The 20433-nt window shown below is 44.8% G+C and overlaps 1 non-coding gene across 1 annotated transcript; it reads left to right on the forward strand.

The window, feature by feature from the left end:
• The first annotated feature begins 11790 nt into the window (after window positions 1-11790).
• On the forward strand, window positions 11791-11928 carry LOC114811393. Its single transcript, XR_003759097.1, has one exon. It is a non-coding gene; the product is annotated as a small nucleolar RNA SNORA7 (small nucleolar RNA).
• Window positions 11929-20433: the final 8505 nt, after the last annotated feature.

Below are 20433 nucleotides of genomic sequence, written 5' to 3' on the forward strand. Positions count from 1 at the left end.
CCGGAATTCAAACCCATGACCTCAGACTCCCAAGCTCAGGCTCTTTCCATAGAGCCACGCTGCTTCTCTAAAGATCGCATTCTCAAATTTGGCCCCCGATTCCCTCTAGGTATTGCACTCGTTTCTCAAGCAGCTTAGGAAGAACCCGGTCATCGACTTCTTCTTGGGGAAATGGGGCGGGGACGAAGGAGAATGGAGAAGAGGAGGGGAGGGTGTTCTACCTGTAGTTCATGCGGTAGAGAAGCACTGTGACCTGTGAATAGAGAACACGTCTGAGAGTCAGAAAGACCTGGGGTTTAGTCTGGGCTCTGCCACTCATCTGTTGTGAGACCATGGGCAAGTCACTTCTCTTTGCCTCAGATCCCCCATCTGCATAGAGTTTACGATCTAAAATTGGATCTAAAATTGGCTCTCTGGTTCCAGCTGCTCTATCAAAAATGAGGAGGAGAGGGAGGAGGAAGAGGAGGAGGATTAGCTTCACAATACCTACTCTCCCTCTTATGTAGTCTGTGAGCCCCATGTGGGACCTGATGATCTCGTATCAACCCCAGTGCTTAGTACAGTGCTTGGCGCATAGTAAGCCCTCAACAAATACCGCTATTCTTATTATTGTCATTATGCCAAATACCATTTTAAAAAAAGTTCGGTTTTTTTGACCCAATCCTCTAACTACCCTGAAATACTGCTAAGCCTCAGAGCCAGTGATAGCGAGTTCTCCAGCAATGGTCTTTAATGAGGTTGAGTGAGCCCCATGTGGGTCAGGGACTGTGTCCAACCTGATTAACTTGTATCTACCTTAGCGCTTAGAACAGTGCTTGGCACATAGTAAGGGCTTAAGTACCATTATTATTATTACTATTCATTATTATATTATTATTATTATGTGTTCTTAGTTCTTTCATTCATTCATTCAATAGCATTTATTGAGCGCTTACTTCTTGGGACTTCAGGAGCACAGTACAAAATGAGACTCCTTTGCGGGGAATAATGAAGTAGGCAGTTTAAAGAAATAATAATTCCAAAGCCAAGAGGGGCAGCTGTAAGACTGGCTCCAGTTGTCTGCGATGGGGCTAAATCTCTCTAGTGATAGGGAAAAGCATATCCCCACCAAAGTGATGGAATTGAGCATGGGTAAGTGGGGCGTTTGAACACTGAAAGGGGCAATCCTCTTTCCAGCAGCTCTTCTTCCCTGCTCCTTTTGAGCTCTTAATGGGCAGAGATACGTCTGTTTCTCTCGCTTCTGGCAGGGGTAGACACCATACCACAGGCAGGTAGTAGAAGCAGCGTGGTCTGGTGGGTAGAGCATAGGCCTGGGAGTCAGAAGGACCTGGGTTCTAATCCCAGATCTGCCACTTATCTGCTGTGTGATCTTGGGTGAGTCACTTCCCTGTGCCTCTGTTCCCTCATCTGTAAAATGGGCATTAAGACTGTGAGCCCCTTGTGGGACAAGGGCTGTGTCCAACCTCAATTGATGGAATGCACCCCAGTGCTTAGTAACGAGCCTGGCAAGTAGTAAGCGCTTAAAAAATACCGCAATTATTATTATCATACCTTCCTAGTTAGTGTTCACACCCAGGGTTTGGTTGAAGACAAAAGCACTCTGCACATGAGCCCTGCTCTCAACATGTGCATGGGCTTCGTTGGACTCGCAGGGATATGAGACAGAGGAGGCTCCAAGACTACCTCAACCTCTCTCTCTCCCCCACTCTCTAAGTAGTCTAACTGCTAAAAATTGCCTCAGAGAGTCTGGGTGGGCCAGGGACTGAACCCAGCCAGGAGCATCAGAGAGGAGCTTACGATCTAAAATTGGATCTAAAATTGGTTCTTTGGTTCCAGCTGCTGTATCAAAAACGAGGAGGAGAGGGAGGAGAAAGAGGAGGAGGATTAGCTTCACAAAGATGTGGGAAGCCACCATGAGTCCTCTGTGAGAACTTGGACAGTCAGCTTGCCTGTCCCTTAGGGAGAGTCAAGGATGAAGGAGTCTCCAGGGTGAGAAGTTGGATTCCTGCAAACCGTGCTACAGCCCGGAGTCCCTTTCAGGCAGGCTGGGGATCCTTTCTGCCGCAGACTGGCCTTCCTGACCAAATTCCAACCAAGGTCATCTCTTCCCCTCAGGCCCATCGGGGCAGAAGGAGGAATGGGTCCCGGAGACACGATCCCCCGGCTCCTTTGGCTCGGAGTTGAGGTCACATTCTTGGTGGGCCCCTTGAAGAGAGCTGGATTGAAAAAGAAAGAACTTCCCCGTATATGGAGCTCCCCATTGGCCTCTCCTCAGTCCCCAAATGAAAAAAAAGACTGGAGTTGGCTTTTAAGTAGCTCTTCTCACAGCCAAGGTCTTCTAAAGGGCTTTATTTATGTAGCCAAGAGAGAGATATGAGAGAGATACAGTGACATCTCAGGCATTGGCAGGAGTTATCATGTAAGCACGGGAGGCAGAGCAGCAAATTTCTCCCTTTCTCCCTTCCCACTTTTCCCATTCTCTGTTTCTTCATCCCACCTCCCCCACCTTTTCTTGCAGGTTTCTGATAAAAGCATCCGAAGCGAATATGGATGTCTTTTTAAATGTCTGCAGTCACGTTTTCCATCAGTTACATATTTACAGTCATTCATTAATTTAGGATGTGTGTTTCATTCTTCTTTCTTAGAATATTAATGACGACTCCTGGCTGAAATGCCATATGAATATTCATAAAAAAATCAATCCATTCCCGTGCCAGGAATGATGTCACTTGAGCAGTAACCGGAGCAGTAATAGAGAGCAGTATGAAAAAGCAATGAATGCCATCAGATCTAATGTTTATTGAACTCAATGTGGGAAAATCACAGTAGGTTTTTGTCTGTGCTTCTTTGGGCGTGAGCTGGTGCTCCAGTTCCTAACTATTTACAGCTACTGCGGGTTCAGCCTTCCCCAGTTCCGAACAAGCAAAGCTCCAAGACTTTCCTGTGTTAACCTTCACTCAGCCACAATGGATTTATCCAGGGAATTCATGTGAAATCACCTCTCTGCAGAGCTCACACGAGCCGGTGGTGGAGGGTCTCAGGCTACATCACTAGAGCATACAAGGGAGAATTAGGACTCTTTTAAAAGGTTATTGGTAACAGCTGAAGGTAGCTTAATAGTGTTTTCTTCCAGAGAAATCCTTCAGCGAGGCATGTGTCTTTTCTTGGGAAATGCTATTGCATCAGATACCAGATAATTAGTGGGTGATGTGCTTTGTTATTGAACACACCACTGTTCATAATTTTGTCATAATTGGGTTTTCGTTTGTAATGACTTAGAGGTCTGGGAACCGGTCAGAGAGGCAGGCGTTGTCTGACTGCTAATTCAGCGGTGATTTGGGTTTGCTGTGTGATGTTGGCCACGGCACTTAACCTCTCCGTGTTCCAGTCAGTCATTCTGGCAATTCGGGGCATCAGAATCCTCAATCACAGAGGGATGTTGCTGCTTTACTAACATCTTAATAGAATATTAAAGCTTATTAATAGTAATAATACTAATGATGATGATATTTGTTAAGCACTTACCGTGTGTCAAGCACTGTAAAGCACTGGGGTAGACACGAAAGAATCAGGTCCCACATGGGGCTCACAGTCTAAGAAGGAGAAAGAATAGGTACTGAAGCCCCATTTTACAGATGAGGGAACTGAGGTGCAGAGAAGTGAAGTGACTTGCCCAAGGTTACACAGCAGGAATTGGAACCCAGTCCTCTGAATCCCAGGCCCATACTCTTTCTACTAAGGCCCTGTTGTTGGTTTCTGGAGCTGTTCCTCTTTTGATCATTGTTATTATTAATGATGGTACTTGTTCATTCATTCAATTGTATTTATTAATAATAATTATAATGTTGGTATTTGTTAAGCACTTATTATGTGCAGAGCACTGTTCTAAGTGCTGGGTTAGATATGGGGTAATCAGGTTATCCCACATGAGGCTCACAGTTAACCCCCATTTTACAGATGAGGTGACTGAGGCACAGAGAAGTTAAGTGGCTTGCCCACAGCCACACAGCTGACAAGTGGCAGAGCCGGAATTCGAACCCATGACCTCTGACTGCCAACCCCGGGCTCTTTCCACTGAGCCACGCTGCTTCTCTTGAGGGCTCACTCTATGCAGAGCACTGTACTAAGCACTTGGAAAAGTACAATACAGCACAAAAGAATCAACCCCTGCCCACAATTAGCTCACAATCTTGTCAAGCTCTTACTATGTGCCAAGCACTGTACTAAGCGCTTGGGTGGATACAAGTTAATCAGGTTGGACACAGGCCCTGTCACATATTAAAAAAGCAATATTAGAGAAAACTACGTCATGAAAAAATTCCAAAACGTTTCTGTGTCATGGATTGGATGATAAAAATGGAGCTTATTCCTGGCTGACAAGAAAAGAGGTGTTGAGTATATGTATGTATATAGGGAAGAAAAAGGTATTTGACTCTTTTACTGGGATATGGGGACCTAACACCTATCACATATGTTTGGGGACAGGGAACAGAGCAGAGCAAAGAACTCCATCTGGTTTGTAGTTGATTTTGTCAACCTCATAACTCGTTACTTTGTCGTTCAGCATCTTAAGCTGATGTTCAATCTGTGTCTTTTTTTTTTTTTTTACATTTCTGCTTTCCCTTTTCTGCCCTATCTGCGTTCGATCGGTGTGGCATCACAGCATCATTAATCCTAGGCAGAGGCCATCTTGGTCCAGACCCAGCATGGTTTTTTGAGAGGAATCTTCCGATTCAGGCACCATCTGTGCCTCAACACACCAAGTAATGTTAAGTGCTAACTTAACATTAGCTACCATTGCACTGTGAATCAATCGATAGGTAGGATTTCTTGAGCTCCCACTGTGTGCAAGGCACTGCAGTAGGTGCTTGGGAGGGTAGAATTAGTAGACATGATCTCTGCTCTTGAGGAGTTTGCAAACTAGTGGAAGATACAAATGTTAAAATAAATTAAAATAAGCAAGTGGAAGATGTGTACATAAGTGCTTAGTGGGGATGTGAGGAGTAATAACCGTGTTTATTAAGTGCATACAGTGTGCAGAACACTGCTCTAAGTGCTAGGAAAGAATGCAGAGGTAGGATTTAGATATGGTCCCTGTCCCTCAGGGGGCTCATATTCTAAAAATAAAAATGGGAAGAGGGAAGTCCCGGCAGCAGACACATAAGAAAAGGTGGAACAAAACGATAGGGTAGTACTCTCACTGCAGCGGCCCTGGTTTGATTCCGGTCAGGGAAGGTGTTTTGCTTCCAGCACTTAGAGCAATGCTTGACACCTAGTAGGTGCTTAACAAATAACACCATTATAAAGACAAAAAACTAAGATCTGAAGGATACTGTGGCTAGAGGAGAAGAATTACAGGTTCCTCAGGGTTCACTGTCCACAGTTACAACCACAGCCGCAGAGTCCACCAGGTCGCAGTCACCCCAGCCTGGCTGAGGTTTTGTGGGGGCAGTTCCATGCTGCGGCTTCCTTTCTCTGCCCATCTGGGGTGGCATAGACAGTCCAGGATGGAGGTTCCTCACTGACAGAAAGGAGAGCCAGTGCGGGAACCTGGAGAGTCCACGAGGTGGTCGAGCAGAGGAAGACGCTGAGGGCCCTGGGTGTCACAGAGGGAAGGCGGGAATTACAGTGGATTCGCTGAGCTGGGAAAGGCTCAGGAATGGCTTAGATCCTCGCAGTCTGGAGTGCACAGGGAATGCCAGAGGTAGGATCCAGGGAACCACAGTGGGGATCATGGCAAGTACCTGGAGAATTCCCATGGGGTGCTTAGGTGACCTGGGAGTGCTGAAGTGGGAACTGGAAGGAAGATAAGGTAGGGAGAAGTAAGCTATCTCAGGGAAAGCCCTCATAAGGAGATGAGGTTTCAGAAGGGATTGGAAGATGAAGTGTTATGAAAACAGGACTGATGCTTTTAAAGCTCTATATTAGTTTCCTGTCTCTGAACCTACCCTAGGAATTCCAGTGTGAGCCCATCCTCCTCAGATGCAATTTTTTTTGGTATTTGTTAAGCACTTACTGTGTACTAAGCACAGTTCTAAGCACTGGGGTAGATACAAGGCAATCAGGTTGGACACAGTCCATGTCCCATGAGGACTTCACAGTCTTAATCCCCATTTCACAGATGAGGCAACTGAGACACAGAGAAGCTAAGTGACTTGCCCAAGGACAAGCAGCAGACAAATGGCCAAGCCAGGATTGGAACCCAGGTCCTTCTGACTCCCGGTCCAGTGCTCTAACCACTAGGCCACATTGCTTCAACATTTCTGCATTTCTGAGTTTCCATTTCCCAGCCTTCATTCCCCAACCCCTGACCCACTACTAACTTGAGGATCCTCAGGACAGCTTCTCATAGAGCAGGCAGTAACTAATAATCATACTCTGGTGCCAAACCCACCAGGGGACATGATCTCATAGGAAAAAACCACTGTCTGAACAACCTCAAACTAACCCTTCTGAATCAATCAATCAGTGATATTTATTGAGCACTTACTGTGTGCAGAGCACTGTGCTAAGTGCTTGGAAGACTACAATACATCAGAGGTGGGAGACACATTCCCTGCCCAGAATGAGCTTACAGTCTAGAGCTTATAGTCTACTGCCTAGTCCTACTGTGCTATATTGTAACCACCTATATCAGTAACAAATCCTTCTAACTAATATTTGGAGTTTAAAGACACAGAAGAATCCCAAAACACTTGCACCTTGCTGTAATTAACTCAGACTTGGCAAGAGTAAAAGGTAAATCACTATTAAGCATGATGTCATCTCATTGTTACTCTCATCTAGCTTCATCGCTAAGGGTAACTAAGGGCACTGGCAATACAATTCACAGATGACTAAAAGACTATCTTTCTGATTATAGCCATTCTACAACATAAAACATATTCATCCTATTTACAATTCTGCTATCGAAACCAGTCAATTTATTCATGTTTCATATGTTCTGACTTGACTGTCATTCTTGTTGGGACCACTGACTTGCCTGGGTTTGGGGGATTTTCAAGGGGCTTTCCTGTAATCATCATTTCTCAGTGTCTATTGCTTCAGCCAGGATCAGACTATCTCATTCATTCATTCACTGGTATTTATTGGGCCCTCTCCTGCCACAAGCCAGGAAAATGCCTGAGGAGTGGAGCCCCTGGGTGTGGAGTGTCGAGGGGTGGGACTTCTGGGGATCGGAGACATCAATCAGTGGTAATTATGGAGCACTTACTATGTGCACAGCACTGTGCTGAGTGCTTGGGAAAGTGCAATCTAACAGAATTAGAGGACAAGTTTCCTGCCCATAACGAGTTTACAGTCTAGAGGCATCACTGAGAGGTGTGGATGGGGTCCAAGAGGAGCTTCTTTCTCCCTTTCCGAAAAAGCGCAGAAAATATCACTTTCCCCCACGGGCCACAAGACATATGCCTGAATGCTTTTGGGGGGAGACCAACCAGGCCTGCCCTGCTGAATTTTGTGACCGTTCACCTCCGATAACCTAGGCCTTTAACTTTTGCAGAATCGACTCCTTCCTACTCAAACCGTAGGCTTTCTGCCTGGTTCTCTTTCACTGTATTCTCCCAACCACTTAGTACAGTGCCGTGCACACAGTAAGCACTCAGTAATGGTTGAATGAATGAATGGATTTTTACGCTTTGGCCTGAACATCCTCAGAGCCCCTCCACCTGTGCTGACTGGCTTTCTTTTGGAAGCCGATGCTGCTCTTTCCTATGATTTAAATCCTGGTTTGAAACATGCATATATTATTTATAATAACACCATGACATAATGGTAACATGAATTATTTGTATGTTTTCCAAATTGTGCTGGGCAACCCTGTCAGTTTCTCCAGCTATCACAATGCCGAAAGACCTCCGTAATGAATACTATTATCTTTGTTAATAGCAGCACCGTGGAACTGAAACAGCCCCTACAAAGCAACTTTCTACCAGGTCATTATGCAAACACAGTGTAGAAACCCATTTCATAAATGTAACGCATTATTTAATTGAGGGCTCCTCTTCACCAGGTTGTCCTTTCAATGTCTGATTGTCCGGGGGCAACTCTTGACAGGGGGCTTAATCTGGGAGAGAGGTATGGGCCCTGAGTCCAGCTTGGGAGAAGGATTCCACAGGGAAAAGCAAAGTGAATTCACTTTGCCTTCCAACCGCCTATAAGAGGCACAAGTCTTCCAGAAGAACAGGGAGGAGTTCCCCACATAATGTTTGGGAGGTCACATGAAGACAATCAGGAGCATTATAGGATTGCTGTTTTCAAGCCCTGAGGAAAAAAAAGAAGTGTCTGCTTTTTCTGTGTTTTGTGTTTGTTTTTTTCAAACCAAGGCTTGTGCTGTTTCAATTTGCGGACTATGTGGGTCAGATAGTTACCGTCTGAACTGATTAACCTGGAAAGAAACGTGTTGTTTTTTGAATGCCTCCATTGTGTTGCATTAGGTTGTTTAGGTTGCTCCATGAGGAGCTCTTCCTGTGAGATAAGGGAAAGGAAATAAAGGGAAGATAGGGAAATTGAAAGGATTAAACAACATGTTATGAGGGTGGAAGGCGGGGAGCCAGAATGGACATTCTCATTAAAATGGGACTTTATGCCTTTCCTTGAAACTTTAAAAAAAAAAAACTCCAACTACCCATCACCACCTTCCCCTGACTGGAGGTGGGCTAAGTTAGGTCATCTTTTAGAATCGGCACCTCAGACCAGAAGAGCGTGGCAGGCTGAGGAGTGAAGGAAATGCCAAGTTCAAGTGCAACTTCCCAGCTGGGACCCCTTCCTACCCCTTCACAGGGCCTTCTCTCCTACCTCCACCCTCCCACTCCCTTCACAGGGCCACCCCCACCCCACAATTTTTTCAAGAATGGTTCCCATTCACCCAAGGGCCTGGGACAAACTGAGTCAGAGTTAGTTTGGGGCCCTTAGGGGAATCATCTTCCCAGAGACATTTCATAGGTAATGAGTCTTCCGCCTCTGCTCCCGTCCCCGCTCTTTCCTCCCTTTATGTTTCCCGGGTCGGGATGTGAAGTGTAGCAGCATTGTGATGAATTTTTGCATTGCCCATGGGAAAGTGAAACTGCAAATTCCAAGTCTCATAGACAGAGGTTTAAGGGGCCATAATCTTAGGCAGAGGTGGACTGGCTGATTTTAATGACTTTTCTAAGACAAAGATTGTAACACAGTACATCCTTCCCTTCTTTGAGAGCACAGTTCAAGGTCTACCTCCAAAAAGTGTTCCCCAACAGCACCCTTTCCTCTTACTGTAAACTCATCGTGGGCAAGGAATGTGTCTACCAACTCTGTTATATTGTTATGTTGTACTCTCCAAAGAACCTAGTACAGTGCTCGGCACACAGTAAGTGCTGAAGCACGGCTCAGTGGAAAGAGCCCGGGCTTGGGAGTCAGAGGTCATGGGTTCTAATCCCAGCTCCGCCGCTTGCCAGCTGTGTGACTTTGGGCAAGTCACTTAACTTCTGTGCCTCAGTTACCTCATCTATAAAATGGGGATTAAAACTGTGAGCCCTACGTGGGACAACCTGATCACCTTGTATCCCCCCAGCACATAGTAAGCACTTAACAAATACCACCATTATTATTACACTGTTGATTAACTGATAACTGTATCTGAAGATCCTGTTGATGTAGATGGTCTGTGTCCACTCTGCCTCCCGTTTAGGACAGTGAGATCCTTGTGGGCAGAGACCATATCTACCCCGTTAAACCCCTACTACAGGTCTACCTACCTTGTTGATGATGTTTTTCATCTTTCCATCCAAATTGTTACTACGTTAATCCAATCTTATCCTAGCCTCCCTTGATTACTGAATCAGTCTCCTTGCTAATCTCTCTGCCTCCTTTCTCTCCCCACTTCAGTCCATACTTCACTCTGCTGACCGCAGTATTTTTCTACAAAAATGCTGAGGCCATGTTTTCCCACTCCTCAAGAGGATCCAGTGGTTGCCCATCCACCTCCACATCAAACAGAAACTCCTCACCACTGGCTTTAAAGCAATCACCTTGTCCCCTTCTACCTCACCTTGCTGCACTCTTACTGGAACCCAGCCTGCATACTTCACTCCTCTAGTGCTAACCTTCTCACAGTGCCTCGATCTCATCTATCTCAGTACTGACCTCTTGCCCACATCCTGCCTCTGGCCCAGAATGCCCTCCCTCCTCATATGCGACAGACAATTACTCTCTTCCCCCTCAAAGCCTTATTGAAGACACATTTCCTCCAAGAGATCTTCCCTGGCCTTCTTTTCCCTTTCTTCAATTCCCTTCTGTATTCCCCTGATTTGCTTCCTTTATTCATCCCCTCTCCCAGTCCCACATCACTTATGCAAATGTGTACTTATGTACCTATCTGTAATTTACTTATATTAATGTGTCTCCCTTTCTAGACTGTAAGTTCATTGTGGGCAGGAAATGTGTCTGTTATATCATCCTCTGCACACAGTAAGTTCTCAATAAATACAACTAACTGACTGACTGACTTGAAGGAATTTCTCCATCTTTCCTCGATCATTCAGTTCCATCAATCCCTCAGTCGGGAAGTCCTTCTCATATAACCCTCATTCTTCTTCTGTAACATAAATCGTTCCTTCCCAGCTTCAGCTTTCCTCTTATTCAATTGACGGGTTCCTGGCTGGGGTCCATGAGAGAGCAGCTGAACCTATTTCCCCCCAAAACAGTAGCAAAAATTCCCGGAGCTGGGTGCCAATCAGAATGAGTCACCTCACCCAACTTCTGAAAGGCAGTCTTTTGAAGAGCAGGAAGAAGCAGCTGCTCAGCAGCTGCATGAGAGTGTGGAAGGAAAATTTAGGACAGAAGGGGAGGAAGAATACAGCATCCGATTTAAGCCATGGGGAGGAACACGGAAACTGCAGCGGTTGTGCCCTAATTCACGAACCAGGAGAGCCACGTGCTCTTCAGCAGCTGAGAAGAAACGGAAATACTTTACCAATGTGCTTTGGGGAAAAGAAAAGGCAAAAACCTTCTTGGTTTGAATTATCCTGGATCAAGATTAATCTACACCCTGGAATAAAACCAAAGTGATTATCTGTTCTTTTGTGTGTCCGGTCAAGTGATTGGGAAAGCCTTCTGTTGGGCTCTGAACTGCAGGATATGGTGATGATGGTGAGGCTAATGATGCCAAAGTGATGCTTGACTTCTTTTCAGATAACTTTAGATTGGTAGCCCCAAGATGGGATCAAGGACTGTGGCTGACCTGATTATCTTGTGTCTATCCCAGGACCTAATAGAGTGCTTGTCAAATAGTAAGCACTTAAGAAATACCACTATTAGTAGTAGTAGTAGTAGTAGTAATAATAATAATAATATAATAACCTTTGTTCTGTGACCACGAGATGGATTGTTCACCTCTACTTCTTTTCATGGAACTTAATTTACCCTGCCAGGAGAGAATGTTTTAGATGGAAACACATTCTTGTTCTGTTCCCAGAAAAAGAAAAACCTAATTTAAACCTTAATTCCAATGGCCAAGATCCAGAATTGAAACGAGTGATGTGTTGCTGATGTTTCAGAATGTCAGATGACTCTTGATGATGTGCTGTCTGGGATTCAATAGTTCAGTAGTACCAGCATAAATCACATCTGAAACCTAGTTCATCGATGGTATTTACTGAGTGCTTACTGTTTGCAGGGCACTGTTCTAAGCACTTTGGAGAGTGCAGTACAGTTGGCCTCTTGGAGCTTACAGTATAGTATGGGGAAACAGATATTAAAATAAGTTACAGGTGGGAGAAGCAACAGAGTATAAGGATTGTTTTTAAGGACCATGGTGCCCTCTCAGGGTGGCACCTGGAGAGTTTCCAGTACTCTACCAGTCTCGGCTACAGGAGGGAGAGTCAAGCAGAGGCCTACCCATTCCATTCCTAGCTTGGCCAGTGGCTAGCGAGTGGAAGGCAATCCGCTACAAGTCAAGACTGACCCATGCTGGGCAGCAGTGGCACGGGAGAGAGTCGAGGCCGGAAAATCAAGTTTGCCGCGTGGAAGGCGGCAATGGTAAACCACTTCCGGATTTTTACTAAGAAAACTCTCTGGATACACTACCAGAACGATTACAGATGGAGAGCGGGGCGTTCTGGGAGAGATGTGACCGTGGTGTCACTATGGGTCGGAAGCGACGTGACGGCATAAGACAAGACAAGGACCGTGGGAATGGGGTGAGTGTCCATTGGGGGAACTTTGGACTTATCGAGCCATGGAGCATGGGGGAGAACTGCTAGAGGGTGATCAAGCTTGTCCCCCTGGACAGAAATTGGAAATTTACCAGTGTTCACCTTGAGCTGAGGCTTTGGACGGGCCACAATAAAGGAAACTGAGCCAAAAACAGGAAAAGGTAGCAGTGAGGGATAGATGGCTTTTTTTTTAATGATCTCTGTTACGTGCTTACAATGTGCCAGGCCCTATACTAAACAATGGGGTAGATACAGGATAATCGGGTTGGATGCAGTCCCTGTCCCTCATGGGGCTTACAGTCTTAGTCCCCATTTTACAGATGAGGCAACTGAGTCACAGAGAAGTGAAGTGACTTTCCTAAGGTCACATAGCAGATCAGTGGTAGAGCTGGGATTAGAACCCAGGTCCTTCTGACTCCCAACTCCATGGTCTACCCATTAAGTCAAGCTGCTTTCAAACTGAAAGATGGGATTTATATCGGAATGTGCAGCAGAGGCTTTTGGCTGTATATCAGTCTCTCCAGCCACACCCGGACGCCCACAGATAATGATTCACTGCTAATTGTGTCATAGTCAAGGATTGAAGCACTATAAGTGGGCCTTAAAGACACACACACACAAACACACATACACACACAGAGCCCTCTCCCTGTCACCTCTTTCCTTTTAACGATCAATCCATGGTATTTATTGAGTGTTTACTGTCTGCAGAGCACTCTACTAAGCACTTGGGAAAGTACAAGAAAATTAGAGTTGATCTGCTCAACCTAATAGGGGAAGACAGACATTAAAACAAATTCCAGATAGTGAAAGTGCTCTGCTGTGGCTGACTTCATTAAGGGAAGCTGAATTCTAGTCCTGCTTTCCAGGCTTGGATAACAAACAAAGTCTCACCCAGCAAGAGATAGATGGAGAGAATCTCAGTTGAGCAGCATGGCATGAGAGACCGCGGTGAGCATGATGGCATTCGTTCGGTGTCGAGTTTAACGGAGACAGAGAAGGTTGTCCTAGGTGCAGTAAGAGTAAACTCTCTGATAAACCTAATATAATTACTTCTCCAAGATGGATATAGAACAGTTGAATGAAATCCCTGTCCCTCCCCCACACTCCCCCCCAAGCATCCCTCTTTGCAGAAAAATGACAAAATTGCAAGAAAAAGAAAAAATCCAGGAAAAAGGGGGGAAGAGAGGAGAAGGACCTATCTCTATCACTACTCTGCCCATCGTCAAAGCCCTAGTAGCATCATATCTCCTCCAGGAAGCCTTCCCTGACTAACCTCTCGTCTCCCCATCCTGTTCTCCCTCTTTTCCTCATCTTTCATGCACTAAAGTCTGTACCCTTTAAGCATTTTGATACTCAACCCATCCCCAACTCCACAGCACTTTTGTACAAACCTTTATTCTCTGCCATCTGTATTCCCCTATCCTTAAATCTGTCTCTTCTATTAGATTGTAAGCTCTTTGAGAGTAAGGGATCATATCGGCCAACTCTATTTTACTCTTCTGAGTGCTTAGTATAGTGCTTTGCACTCAGTAAGTGCTCAATAAACACCATTGATCTTTATTGGTGTTGTGTTTTTACCAGAGGAAGTGGTGCAGACTTATTAATAGGTTCAAGAGGTGTTTGGCCTGGTATATAAATGAGAGGCCTAGAAGAGGTTATGAGAGCAACATGACAGTGAAACTAGATGATAAATCCCAAACTTTATGATTAGGTGTCAGAGAGGACACTCTCGAGCTGTTCTTTTAAGCTTCCTTAGTTTCTACTGTCAGAGCAGAATTCTGTCTTGAATGGTGATTGGTCTGTCCCTGTACGGCATTGAGCATAGTTTTAAATTTCAGTGGAGAGAGAAAAAGAGAAAGTGAGACTATACATTGAGTATCAGGTAAGCAGGCCCTGGTAATCCCTTGCTGTTTCTGAACTGGGACTATTTCTAATTCTCACTGGTTGGGGTTATTTTGTAGATTCTAGAGAAGAGAGAAATACATTAGCTGGTCAAGAGATCCCCTGAGTGTCTTGTAAACCGGTGCTTTATACAACCAAACATGAGACTGATGATGGAAGCCTTCTGCCTGATTGGAGTGAAATCAGAATGGATGCAGGAAAAGGAAAAAAGGATGAACCAGGGTCCAGAGAGAGAAAAAGAATAGCTGAATGTGCTACCTATTAAACAGTACTTCCCCCCCTTCCATTAGAATTTAGAAATCTCCAACTCTTTGAAGCAAATTTATGACCTCAATTACAGACTGGTGCTGGAGCAGATTAGTAGGAATTGAAATAGATGGAAATTTCTGACCCAGTCTTTGTAAGGTGAATTAACACAATAAAAAAGAACGTGCTTTCCCCCGTGTTATTTGGAAGTGAACCGGTTTATGTGATAACCGGTGCTAGTACTAACCAGCAACTTGGGCTTTCCTGTAGCCTTTGCTTCTGGACTGATGAAACCTTCCCCAGTTGAGGCCAGTGGATGGATGTGGAAGAGACAGGAGATGGTTTTTAGCCAGGGATCTGGTGGAAGAAAACTTGAAAGTCTTTTTGGATTTTTTAAAATGGAATCTGTTAAGTGCTCACTATGCGCTAGGTACTGTACTAAGCGCTGGGTTAGATACAAGATAATGACGTTGGACAGAGTCCATGTCCCATATGATATTCACAGTCTTAATCCCCATTTTACAAGTGAAGTAACTATGGCATAGAGAAGTAAAATGGCTTGCCCAAAGTCACACAGCAGACAAGAGGTGGAGCCTCTGACTCCCAGGGCCAAGCTCTATCCACTACAGCATGCTACTTTCCCTAGTGAAAAAATGTAAACTCCTCACAGACAGGGAATGTGTCACATTATTATTCGGCATTTCCCAAATTCCCAGTACAGTGGACTGCACCAAGTTGGTGATCAGTAAATACTAAAACTAAAATTACTACTATTACATAATAATAATGTTGGTATTTGTTAAGCGCTTACTATGTGCAGAGCACTGTTCTAAGCGCTGGGGTAGATACAAGGTAATCAGGTTGTCCCACATGAGGCTCACAGTTAATCCCCATTTTACAGATGAGGTAACAGAGAAGGCACAGATGAGGCACAGAGAAGTGAAGTGACTTGCCCACAGTCACACAACTGACAAGTGGCAGATCCCGGGAGTCAAACCCATGACCTCTGACTCCCAAGCCCGGGCTCTTTCCACTGAGCCATGCATACCCTGGAGGCATTAGGAGAAATAGATTGCTGGATGGGAGATAGGTTAGAATTGGCTAAATAGATTTGGGTGTCTCCTCTAATTCTTTTCTTGACCCCCTGCAATCTGGCTTCAGAAACCTCCACTCAGTCAATTAATGGTATTTTATTGAATGCTTACTTTGTGCAGAACACTGAACTAAGTGCTTGGGAGAGTCCAACATAAGAAATGCTCCATATCCATGGAAACTGCCCTCATTTATGTCTCCAATAACCACCTTCTTCTTAATAATAATTACGGTATTTGTTAAGCGCTTACTATGTGCCAGGCACTGTACTAAGTGCTGGGGTGAATATATGCAAATGGGATTGGGTCACAGTCCCTGTCCTGCATAGGGCTCAGTCTTAATCCCCATTTTACAGATGAGGTAACAGCCACACAGAAGAGAAGTGACTTGTCCAAGGCCACAAAGCAGACAAGTGGCAGAGTTGGGATTAGGATCCATGTCCCCCATAACACCACTGGGTTCCTTCATCAAATTCCAACCAAGAATCTACCCTATTGGGGTTTTCTGGGAACACAGAAAGCCCATTCTCCCTTCAATTTTAGACTGTGAGACCTAAGTGAGAGAGGCACAACGTCTGACCTAATTGACTTGTTCCAACCCTAGCGTTGGGAACAGTGTTAGACATATAGTAAGTGTTTCTAACGAGCACCATAAAACAAAACCACCGGTAGTTCAGGCCCAAATTTAAACCCGGGACTCTCAGCTCAGGCTTCCTCTGAGGAGAAGACAGAAAACACAGTCACAGTGGCAGAGGGAGACCTAAAACATACCGTAATATGATTTGCAAAGGCTTCGATCACATCTTTATGCAGGAGCGATTTCCAAAGAGAAAGGTGCAGCAGAAAGCCCATTTAATGTCCGGTGTTGGCAGATTGCATCTGACAATGGCGATTATTAGTGTCACCGGCCTGTTGAAATGGCAGTTATCTCCAAAGGTCATGGGCTGGTTCAAGGAACTTAAACGCTGTCACTATTCAGCATCTGAGTCTTATACCTCCCTAAGGGTTTGGAAAGACTCACAAAAAGCCCCATTTCTGGGCTGGAATTTGGACCCCTGTGACCCAAGGGAGATTTACCACAGCAGGGTCAAGACTTTCCCACTGAGGCCCTTGCCAAAAGACTTGCTGATGATAAGGGAATAGAGCTCCCAGCTAGGAAGCCAACCGAGGACACGGGAGTTCAGAGGAGATGACTCTGAAGAAGACAACTGCCAAACCTGGAAAAGTCCAGTTCACAAGGCTCCCTGGTTGAACTTAAAGACGAGTGCCATAACTCCACCGGGACACATTAGGTCCAATTTCCCAACTGGTTTGACTTCGGTTGATTTAAGTTGAAACTCACTTGGGATTCATTCATTCATTCATTCAGTAGTATTTATTGAGCGCTTACTATGTGCAGAGCTCTGTACTAAGCACTTGGAATGTACAAATCGGTAACAGATAGAGTCAGTCCCTGTCCTTTGACGGGCTTACATTCTCATCGGGGGAGACAGACAGACAAGAACAGTGGCAATAAATAGAATCAAGGGGAAGAACATCTCATTAAAATGATAGCAAATAAATAGAATCAAGACTATTGATGCTGTTTGAAAGTAAACTCAAATATTTTTTAGTGGTTTATTCCAGGATGTGACTGAATATTCTGAGCCTAAGACACACCTCACCCTCAGTCAGAGGCACTCCAGGAGAAGTTGCATGGGCTAATGGATAGTATGGGCCTGGGAGTCAGAAGGACCTGAGTTCTAAGCCTGGCTCCGCCACCACTTGCCTGCTGTGTGACCTTGGGCAAGTCACTTAGCTTCTCTGTGTCTTGATTACCTCATCTATAAATAGGGATTAAGGCTGGGAGCTCCATGTGGGGACATGGAGACATGGACTTTGTTCAACCTGATTACCTTATATCTACTCCAGCACTTAAAACAGTGCCTAGCACATAGTGAGGGCGTTACAAATACCATTTAAAAAAAACAAAAACAGGATTTGATTAACCTCTAGACTGTAAACTTGTTGTGGGCAGGGAACTTGTCTACCAACTCCTTTGTATTGTACTCTCTCAAACACTTAGTACAGTGTTCTGCACACCGCAAGTGCCCAGTGAATACCATCAATTATTTGATTGATTGATCTCCTGAATCTATTTGCCCTGCTACTGCCAATTCAACTCAGGAAACTTGAGCTTTTGGTTACTCTCTCCTCTACCCTAGTAGCACTTAGGTATGTGTCTTTTCACTCTGTTCTTTCCCCCTTGTCTTGTTCAGTGCTGTCAAGTCATATCCGACCCATGGTGACGCCATTGAAGCATCTCTCCCAGAAGGCCCCACCTCCATCTGCAATCATTCTGGAGGTGGATCCATAGAGTTTTCTTGGTAAAAAATATGGAGTGGTTTACTGCTGCATCCTTCCGTGCAGTCAACCTGAGTCTCCAGCCTCCACTGTCTCCCCTGCTGCTGCTGCCCAGCACATGTGAGTTTTGACTTGTAGCAAATGGCCTTCCACTTACTAGCCACTGCCCAAGCTGGAAATGGAATGGATAATATGTAGTCGAGATTGGTAAGAGTACTGGAAAGTCTCCAGGTGGGATTCTGAGAGGGAGCCTTGCCCCTCTGGGTTGTCATAAAAGTGAATGACAGGATGCAATAGGTGTGTCTTAGCCTGAAAACAGATGGTGGGCTAGATCATGTTTCTCATGGTAATGCTTGACCTAAAACAAAGATATTATAATGCATGTGGATGTGGGAAGTATTTTATTCATTCAGTCATATTTATTCAATATTTTTATTAGTATTTTACTCAGTATTTTACCCCTCTCTACCCACCATTTCTTCCACGGTCACTCTCAGTTGGGCTTTCCCTGGTTTGAAGAGCTCCTCTGTTGGGGTAGAAGTATTATTTAGGGGTCTCCAAGGTTTCTACAAAAATGGAGAAGGCCTGGGAGTCAGAAGGTCATGGGTTCTAATCTCCGCTCCTTCACTTGTCTGCTGTGTGACCCCGGACAACTCACTTCACTTCTCTGTGCCTCTATTATCTCATCTGTAAAATGAGAATTGAGACTGTGAGCCTGTCTTGGGACAGGGACTTTGTCCAACCCTATTTGCTTGATTTCACCTCAAGCATATAGTACCTGGCATATAGTAAATGCTTAACACATACCATAATTATTATTATTCCCCAATCAATCAGTCAATCGTAGAGAGAAGCAGTGTGGCTTTGTGGAAAGAGCATGGGCTTGGGAGTCAGAGGACATGGGTTCTAAATCCGGCTCCATCCCTTATCTGCTGTGTGACCATGGGCAAGCCACTTAACTTCTCTGTGCTCCAGTTACCTTATCTGTAAAATGGCGATTTAAGGCCTGTGGGACAACTTGATTAGCTTGTAATTGCCTCAGTTTTTAGAACAGTACTTGGCACATAGTAAGTGCTAAACAAATACCATAATAATTATTATTATATAGACAGAAGCAGCATGGCTTAGTAGAAAGATCATGGGCCTGGGATTCAGAGGTCATGGGTTCTAATCCCAGCTCCGCCACTTATCAGCTGTGTGACTTTGGACAAATCACTTAACTTCTCTGTGTCTCAGTTACCTCATCTGGAAAATGGGGATTGAAATTTAATAATAATGTAATAATGTTGGTATTTGTTAAGCGCTTACTATGTGCAGAGCACTGTTCTAAGCGCTGGGGTAGACACAGGGGAATCAAGTTGTCCCACGTGGGGCTCACAGTCAATCCCCATTTTACAGATGAGGTAACTGAGGCACAGAGAAGTGAAATGACTCGCCCACAGTCACACAGCTGACAAGTGGCAGAGCCGGGATTCAAACTCATGACCTCTGATTCCAAAGCCCGTCCTCTTTCCACTGAGCCACGCTGCCATGTGGGACAACCTGATTACCTTGTATCTACCAATGCTTAGAACAGTGTTTGGCACATAGTAAGTGCTTAACAAATACCATTATTATTATTATTATTATTATTTGAGTACTTACTGTGTGCAGAGCACTGAACTAAGCTCTTGGGCAAATATAGTATAGCCAAGTTGGAAGACATATTCCCTGACCACAAGCAGTTTACAGTCTAGAGGGGGAGACAGACATTATTATAAATCTATAAATTACAGACCTGTGCATGAGGTCACAGGGCTAAGGGTGGGGTGAATAAAGGGTGAAAATATAGATGCAAGGGCCATGATGCATAAGAGGGTGGGTGAAAAGGAAATGAGGGCTTAATCAAGGATGGCCTCTTGGAGAAGATGGGCTTTTAATAAGGCTCTGAAGGTGGGGAGAGTTTGCTGTTGGGGATGAATTGTGGATAAAAGGCCTGGATCTGATAAGGGAACTAATGATTTAAACTCTCAGCCACTAATCTCTCTTTTACCCCCTTCTTGCCCTGGGGGATTACCCAAATAATCTATCCTCGCTTTCAATTGTTAAGCACTTACTACGTGCCAAGTACTCTACTAGGTACAATGCATTCAGTTCAGACAAGGCCCCTGTAGCTCTTGGGATTCACAAACTAAGTCTGTCTCCCTCTTAGCTTCACCAATCCTCTAGACTCCGTGTAGGCAGGGATGATGTCTACCAACTCTGTTATATTGTACTCTTCCAAGTGCTTAGTTCAGAGTTCTGCACATTAGGTAAGCCATCAATATATACGATTAATTGATTAAAAGCTAGGGAAACAGGAAAGAGTGAGGGAGAGCAGAGAGGAAGATTAAAGTGGAGCAGGGAAGCAGCAGTTGACCTTTCATTCATTCATTCATTCAATAGTATTTATTGAGCGCTTACTATGTGCAGAGCACTGTACTAAGCGCTTGGGATGAACAAGTCGGCAACAGATAGAGACAGTCCCTGCCGTTTGACGGGCTTACAGTCTAATCGGGGGAGACGGACAGACAAGAACAATGGCACTAAACAGCGTCAAGGGGAAGAACATCTCGTAAAAACAATGGCAACTAAATAGAATCAAGGCGATGTACAATTCATTAACAAAATAAATTCTGCCC

Source organism: Ornithorhynchus anatinus, chromosome 4 (assembly GCF_004115215.2).
Source record: "Ornithorhynchus anatinus isolate Pmale09 chromosome 4, mOrnAna1.pri.v4, whole genome shotgun sequence".
Classification (NCBI taxonomy): Eukaryota; Metazoa; Chordata; class Mammalia; order Monotremata; family Ornithorhynchidae; genus Ornithorhynchus; species Ornithorhynchus anatinus.